Here is an 8,464-nt window from a genome sequence, read left to right as displayed (position 1 = left end):
GTTGGCTCGGCAGAGACCAGGCGCGCGGAAGGCGGAGCCACGCAGCGCCGCGCGTCCTCCTCCCGCCGACGTGCACACGCAGCCAATCCACGGCCGCGCAGCTGTCCGAGCGCAAGAACAGACGCCGCTTCGGCGCAAGCGCACTATGCGCGGGGACGTGACGGCAAGCTTCCGCTGACCCCGCAGTAAGGTGAGAGGGAAGGGACAATCTTGGTAACGAAGACGCCATGAGCGCGAGGAGGCTCGGTGGAAGCATAAAAACGATGTCACCGAGGAAAGCGAGGTTAAACAGGAGCTTCATCCAATCCGCCACAGCATGTCCCTCGAGCAGCGGGGCAGAACACGGCCCTGCCTTACCCGAGGCGTCCTTTGGAGCCCAAGCCTTGCTGCCCGGGGGGCCCCAAGTTGCCCCTCAGGTTTTAGCCCTTGCTTTAACCTTGCAAGTCCCTTAGGACCTTGTTCAGAAAGTTCATTGTTTTGTGTAGTAGTAACTTTAGTGTCTCTTCATGCCTAGCGGCCTCTTTTGACAGATGTGACCCCTGAGATCCAAAGAGGGGAAATGATTTTTTAAGGCTTTCGAGCGTATTGGAACCAGCTGAGGACTCCTTAGGGGAGAAAGGTGGCATCAGAATATCTGATCATTCTTCCAGCGAGCGTGTCCTTGCTACGCGCTTGGTTAGTAGTTCACAAGTGTGGTTCTGGACCAGCAGCAGGTGCATTACCTGGGAATTCGATTAGATTCACATTCTCAGATCCCACTCAGACCCATTGAATCAGAAAGTCTGGGGCGGGGCCCATAATCAGAGTTTCAGCCAGCCCGCCAGGTGGTGCCCTGCGCACAGTGTACAAAGTAACAGGCACATGGGTCCTGTGGTGGGTTTATAGAGCCAAAGTAACTTGCTCTGAATCACTCAGCTAGTATCTGGGTCTGTCTGATTTCAAAGTCTGCACCCTGGGGAGTTTCCTGCAGGTCCAGTGGTTAGAACTCGATATGCTTTCTCTTCCCTGGAATCTGGTTCAATCCCTGGTACCTGAACAAAGACCCCGCAAACTAGAGGGGCACCAAAGATGATACACACTTCACCAGACATTACTTGGTCCACACCCGGTGGCATGGCCATATACCTGACATGGGTGTACACCTTTCGTCCTCACTTTCACATTATGAGCCCTCCCTCCTCTGAACCATCTCCCCTATGCAAACCTAGAGTAAAGCCTAACAAGCTCACTCCAGTTTGGACATGCATCACTGATATAAAACCTATTTTACAGACTCCCTGATGGCATGCAGTGCTGGAGATAGATCATTCTATCACAGACTGTTGGAAGAATACCTGGCCTGGAGTCAGAGACAGAAAAAGTAAGTTTTTAGCCTGCTGGGTCTAGTGGCAGAGGATTGTAATGGGGAATCTGATCTGGGCTGTTAGGGAACTGAACTCGGAGGGAAGAGTAGGAATTAAGATGAGGAAGAGGGAGGGGAAAGGAGGAGAGTATTCCAGGAGATGAAACCACGTCTGCTATTGGTGAGGAATAAATCCACAAGTTAGGGAGGGAAGGGGAGGCTCGTGCTGAATAAGCTTCTTCCAGTTTTATTGAAAAATGATGTGCGTCACTGTGTAAGTTTAAGGTCCATGGCATGATGGTTTGACTTACGTATATTTTGAGATGTTTACCAGAGTAGGATTGGCTAACACCCACCTTCTGAGATAGACACAATAAAGAGAAAAGAAAGACGAATATGAAAAAGGAAAAATAAAGTCTCCTGTGATGAGAACTCTTAGGATTTACTCTTTTTTTAATTTTAAAAATTACGTATTCATCTTTGGCTGCACTGGGTCTCCGCTGCTGAGCTCGGGCTTTCTCTAATTGCAGCAAGCGGGAGCAACTCTAGTTGTAGTGCGTGGGCTTCTTACTGAGGTGGCTTCTCTTGTGCCACCGCGTGGGCTCTGGGTCCACGTGGGCTCAGCACTTGTGGCACATGGGCGTAGTTGCCAGGCAGGTAGAATATTCCTGGAGCAGGGACTGAACCTGCTTCCCCTGCATTGGCAGATGGATTTGTAACCACTGGCCCAGCAGAAAAGTCCAGAATTTCACCATTTTTCAACGTGTAGCTCTGTGACCCGGTGCAGTGCATTTGCTGGTGGTCGCACCCATTTTCAGAACACTTTGATCCTAAAAAACTGAAACTCGGTGCTCATTAAACTATTAACTCCCCACTCTCCCTTCCCCTCAACATCTGGCAATTACCATTCTGCTTTCTTCTCTGAATTTGACTGAGTTCCTCGTTAAGAGTGTAATGGCAGCATTTGTCTTTGCCTTGTTTCACTTTGCAGCACGTCTTCCAGGTTCATCTGTGTCATAGCATGTCACATTTCCTTCTTTTGTAAGGTTGAATAATAACTTTCTTAAATGTCCACAGTGTTCTGTTTATCCATTTATCTATTGAGGGATCCTTGGGCTGCTTCCACCTTTTTGCTATGGTGAATACTACTACAATGAATAAGTGTACAAAGCATCTGTTCAAGTCTCTTCTTTCAATTCTTCTGAGTATATACTCAGAGTGGAATTGCTGAATCATATCATACTGCCTTTAATTTTTTGAATTATTGCCATACTATTTTCCATTCCCACCAAGAATACACAAGAGTTCCAATTTCTCTACATTCTCATCAACACTTGTTTTTTTTTTAAACAGTCAACCTAATGAGTGTAAAGTGGCACGCATCGTGTTTTGATTTGCATTTCTCTAATGATTAGTGATGTCAAGCATCTTTTCACTTGCTTGCTGACCATCTGTTTCTCTCTTTTGGAGAAATGTCCATTCCAAAACTTTGCCTATTTTTGAGTCTTTTGGGTTTTTGTTGTTGAGTTGTAGGGGTTTTATGTATAGACTAGATATTAATCCCTTATATGTAATTTGCAAATACCTCCTCCCATTCTGTAAGTTTCCTTTTTACTTTGTTGGTCATGTCCTTTTTGGGGGGAGTGGGGCAGATTATATGTTCATAAGAATATATAATCAAAAGCTTTGTCAAGTGCTAAGTACCAGGTCAATAAAACTTTTATTGTTAAGTTTGCACTATGTCATCAGGGAAATAAAACAAGAAGTGTCCTTCAATAAACAAAAGTTTTAAATTTTAATAAAGTGCAGTTTGTCTAATTTTTTGATTGTTGTTGCCTGTGCCTTTGGTGTTACATTCAAGAAATCACTGTCAGTCCTATGTCATCGAGTTTTTTCATGTTCTGTTTTATAGTTTTAGCTCTTACGTTTAGGTCTTTGGTCTGAGTTAATTTTTAGTGTTAGGTAAAGGTCCACCTTTATTCTTTTACATGTGGATATCCGGTTTTCCCAGCACCATTTGTTAAAGACTGTCCTTTTACCACTGAATGGTTTTGGCATCATTTGACCATATATGTGAGGGTTTATATCAGGGCTGTCTACTTTATTCCATTGGTCTGTTGGTCTTTATGCCAGTGCCACTCTTTTGATTACTATAGCTGTGTTAAGCTTTGAAATCAGGAAGTGTGAGTCCTCCAACTTTGTTCTTACTTTTCAAATTGTTTCACTTATTGGACATCCCTAGAGATTCCATATGAATTTTAGGATGAGTTTTTCTACTTCTGCCAAAAAAAAAAGTCATTGGGATTTTGATAGAGAATGCAATGATTCTGTAGATTGCTTTGTAGTAACAATATTAAGTCTTCTAATCCATGAGCATGAAATGGTTTTCTGTTTATTTGTATATTTTTAAATTTCATTCAGTGATGTTTTGTAGTTTTTTTGACATGTAAGTCTTTCACTTACTTGGTTAATTCCTAAGTAGTTTATTCTTTTTGATGCTATTGTAAGTGGAATTATTTTAATTTTATTTATGGCTATGCTGGGTCTTTGTTGCTGTGCAGACTTTTCTGTAGTTGCGGCAAGCAGGTTTCTCATTGCGGTGGCTTCTCTTGTTGCAGAACGCCAGCTCTAGGGCACAGGCTCAGGAGTTGTGGCACACAGGCTTAGTAGCTCTGCGGCATGCAGAACCTTCCTAGAGCAGGGATGGAAGCTGCGTCTCCTGCACTGACAGGCAGATTCTTTACCACTGAGCCACCAGGGAAGCCCCTCCTTTTCAGATATCTCATTGAAGAGAAATAGCTGCTTTTTGTATCTTATAGCATTGCTGAATCCATGTATTAGTTTAACAGTTTTTCTGTGTCTAGAATCTTTTGGGTTTTCTACATACTGATCATACCATATGCAGAGATAACTATTTCTTCCCCCTAAGAAGAGTTAATTCTTTATACGTCATATTGTATTTTGAAGCTCTGATTGGAACCCCAAGATTCACTACATTTATCTTTACGGGCGAGGAGGACAGTGTCACAGAAGTTTTATTTGGAAAGCTGCTTAGATCCTGCAGTCCAGCCCAAGGTCACTTGGTTAAGTTCGAGGTCCAACAGGCATCTTAAACCTCATCTGTGTTCCTCCTCTTATCTTTCTGTGCTGTGCTTAGTCTCTCAGTCGTGTTCGACTCTTTGTGACCCATGGATTGTAGCCTGCCAGGCTCCTCTGTCCATGGAGATTTCTCCAGGCAAGAATACTGGAGTGGGTTGCCATGCCCTCCTCCAGGGGATCTTCCCAACTGAGGGATTGAACCCAGGTCTCCAGCATTGCAGGGGGATTCTTTACTGTCTGAGCCACCAGGGAAGCCCAAGAATACTGGAGTGGGTAGCCTGTCCCTTCTCCAGAGGATCTTCCCAGCCCAGGGATGGAACCCGGGTCTCCTGCATTATAGGATTCTTAACCTGCTAAGCTATCAGGGAAGCCCCTTAGCCTTCTAGGAGCAGACAAAGCCAAGCTGGCAGCGTGGAAGGTCCTTGCCTAGAAGGCATTCATGGCACTGAGACTGGTTCCCTTTCTTCCTTTCACCCAAAGCTTTCCTTATCTTAGGAAGTGGGGAATTTGGCTGAAACCCAGTGGATCCATCTGGTTAAAATAAACGTCTTGGGTGGTCTTAGATGGAAAAGAACTTGATGAAGAGTCAGATTTGGAAGGAGAAATTTTGGCTTTGTGAGGTTGGGTTTTTGTTTTTTGTTTGTTTTTTTTAGCACCAGTTAAACGTATGTCACTCTTGGGACCGAGAGTGTTCTCTCAGTTGAATGCCCCTGTAACGCTGCAGCTGCTTGTAGCAGGGTTTGGAAGGAGGTATGCTCTGAGGGGCAAGATTGTGGCCTCAGAGAGAAACAGATGGAATCACAGAAACCAGGTGCCCTGGGGGGGAAAAACTAAGGTGCTGGGAAGAGAGCACTGGTTGTGAACTAGAGGCCCGAGTTTCTTCTTTTTGCCTAAAAGAAATATTTTACTAGCGTTTTTGAGCCCTCGCATGTGTGCAGGCTAAATTGCTTCAGTTGTATCTGACTCTTTGCAGCCCTACAGAACTGTAGCCTGCCAAGCTCCCCTGTCCATGGGATTCTCCAGGCAAGAATACTGGAGTATACTGCCATGCCCTCCTCAGGGGGATCTTTCCAACCCAGGGATTGAACCCATGCCTCTTGTCTCCTGCATGGGCAGGCTGGTTCTTTACTAGTGCCACCTGGGAAGCCCACTGATCCCTTACCAGGTGCCAGCTTTACTAAATGTTTTACATACATTTGTTTTTCTCCCAAAGCTGGCTGGGATCTTAGTCATTATACTGAACTCCTCTCCTGTAAACAGTAGTCCTTCCCTTATCCCCAGAGTATGTGTTCCAAGACCTTCAGTGGATGCCCGAAACTGTGGCTATCCTAGGTATACTATGTTTTCCTTATGTGTACATACCTATGATGAGGCTTAATTCATAAGTCAGGTACAGTAAGAGCAGATCTGAATCGCCAGCATCACTACTGTTGTACTTTAGGGCCACTATTAAATAAAATAAGGGTGACTTGAACACAAGCACAGTATAGCAACAGTGGATCTGATAACCAGGCAGGCTCCTGAGGAACAGGTGGGGTGAGTAGCATATACAGCATGAACAAACAGGATAAAGGGGTGATTCAGGTTCCAGGCCTGGAGGGTGGGAGATTTCATTATGCTACTCAGGACAGCATGAAATTTAAAACTCATGAACTGTTTCTTTCTGGCATTTTCCAGTTAATATTTTCAGACCAAGGTTGACCGTGGATAAATTAATGTGGAAAGTAAAACTATGGGTGGGAGATTACTGTACCTTTACTTAAAATTTGTAGTGAATGTGGACTACTTATGTCATGAAAATGACCATCTCAAGAAGGCTACACTTAACCTTCAGGCCGCTACAGCTTTGAGAAGTCGAATGGTTTTAGGGGACTACTTGGTGGTAGCCTTCTTCTCACCTTGTAACTTGGAAAGATGATATGCTGTCTTCCCAACCCAAGTTCCCTTGGGTAAATCAGAACCCTGATTATAAACGATCAGGTCCCTGGAGCAGCAGCAAGAGAATCTTCTTTGGCATCACTGAAGGGTGCAGATTCCTGGACTCTCTGGGGGTAAGGTCTGCGCACCTTTGTAAGCTCTCTTGATGCATAAGGACTACCTCTCTGGGCCATCAGTCCCAGTTCTGCCACTTAGAAGCTGTGTGGTATTAGGCAAGTTACTTTAATCGTTCTGTATTACTCTCAGCCCTGTGCAGAGAAGCCAGGTAAGAACAGTAACATACAGATTATCCTATTTCATTCTCTGAAAAGATGAGTATTACTGTTCCTTTTTACTGATGAGGAAACTGAAGCTTGGAAGTGGTAGACCAAATTGCCTGTGGTCATAACAGCTAATTAAGTGACAGAGCCAGAACTTGTACCCAGGCTTAGATCACAGAGGAATGGTTTGGAAAACAGTAACACTGGCAGTAGTGATGATTATTTCCAGATCTCCCCTGAGTTTATTCTCTAAAGTTTCAGGGGCTAACACAGAAAGGTTACAGCCAGACCAAGGCATACTTGGCCCCTCTCCTCTGGGAGCTTTCACATTTGCAGCTTCCAAACTAAAGTGTCCTTTTACAATCCAGAGTCCTAAATTGTACCCTCAAAGTGTTAAGCCTCTCAGTCATATCTGACTCTGCAACCCCGTGGACTGTAGCCCGCCAGGCTCCTGTGTCCACGGGATTTCCCAGGCAAGAATACTGGGGTGGGTAGACATTTCCTTCTCCAGGGGATCTTCCCGACCCAGGGATCAAACCTGAGTCTCCTGCACTGCAAGCAGGTTCTTTACCACTGAGCCACCAGGGAAGCCCCTGAGTCCTTCTAGCATGTTCTTATTCTGCCAAACCCCAGGGCTAACTGTGCAGCTTGAGGGATACTGACAGGGAAGTGGGAAAACCAGGACCCTGGATAAATGGCTAAGGGAGCTGGGGCACTGTAATCTGGGGAACTTGAGCAGGGAGGCTCCATTTCCAAATTCCTGACAACTGACCTGTGGTAGAGATTAGACGTCCTCCATCTAGGTACATCTAGGTGTACTGGGGAGAATCAGTAAGCCAATTTGGCTGAATGAGAGAAACTTCTAGTGCTTAGCTCAAACCACGTTAGATAGCTGGATGCCAGCAGGCAGTGAACCATCCATCATTAGTTTACATAAGGGAGGGACTGACTTCGGAGTGACCTTAAAGCCAAGAGAGACTTGAATTCATACCCTGGTTTCACTCCGCACTGTGTAAGTGCTGTGTAAGTTTGGCCAAGTAACTTAACAAATCCCATTTCTTTAGCTATGAGAAGGGCATCTCATTTTTTGGTGAATGTTAAGTGTATAAAAGTTAATGTTTGGGCTGTTAAGTCATTTCATCATAACAGAAATGCAACACACAGCTACTTTAAGCAAAAAGGGGAATTTACTAGCTTACATAATAGGGAATTTCAGAGATGGTGCTGGTTTTAGATATGACTAGAGTCCATGTATCGTCTCTGCTGCTTTCTGTGCTGGCTTCGCACTGTCGTCACACTCCTTCCTCGTTAGGAGAGCAGGACGACAAAGCTGCCAGCTCCCCATCGCCTTATAGCTTAGCATCCCCAAAGCAGAACTTTTGACCCCAGGGAAGGCTGGTCCAGCTTGGGATACAGATGCTCCCTGCACACTGATGGAAGGATACAGGACTTCCCTGATGGTCCAGTAGTTAAGAACCCGTTTGCCAGTGCAGGGGATGTGGGAATGATCCCTGGTCCGAGAAGATTCCACATGCTGCAGGAGAACTAAGCCTGTGGGTCACAACTACCAAAGTCTGCATTACTTCAACAAGAGAAGCCACTGCCGCGATAAGTAAGTGTCTGCATCGCAACTGGAGAGTAGCCACTGCTAGCTGCAACCAGAGAAAGCCCTCGTGCAGCAATGAAGACCCAGCACAACCCAAAATAAATAAGTAATTAAAAAGATATGGAATGCAGTTGGGGCCTGCTGCTGCTAAGTCACTTCAGTCGTGTCCGACTCTGTGCGACCCCAAAGACGGCAGCCCACCAGGCTCCCCCATCCCTG

The sequence above is a fragment of the Bos taurus genome, chromosome 13 (assembly GCF_002263795.3).
Source record: "Bos taurus isolate L1 Dominette 01449 registration number 42190680 breed Hereford chromosome 13, ARS-UCD2.0, whole genome shotgun sequence".
Lineage (NCBI taxonomy): Eukaryota > Metazoa > Chordata > Mammalia > Artiodactyla > Bovidae > Bos > Bos taurus.
Note: the sequence above shows the minus strand (reverse complement) of the source record.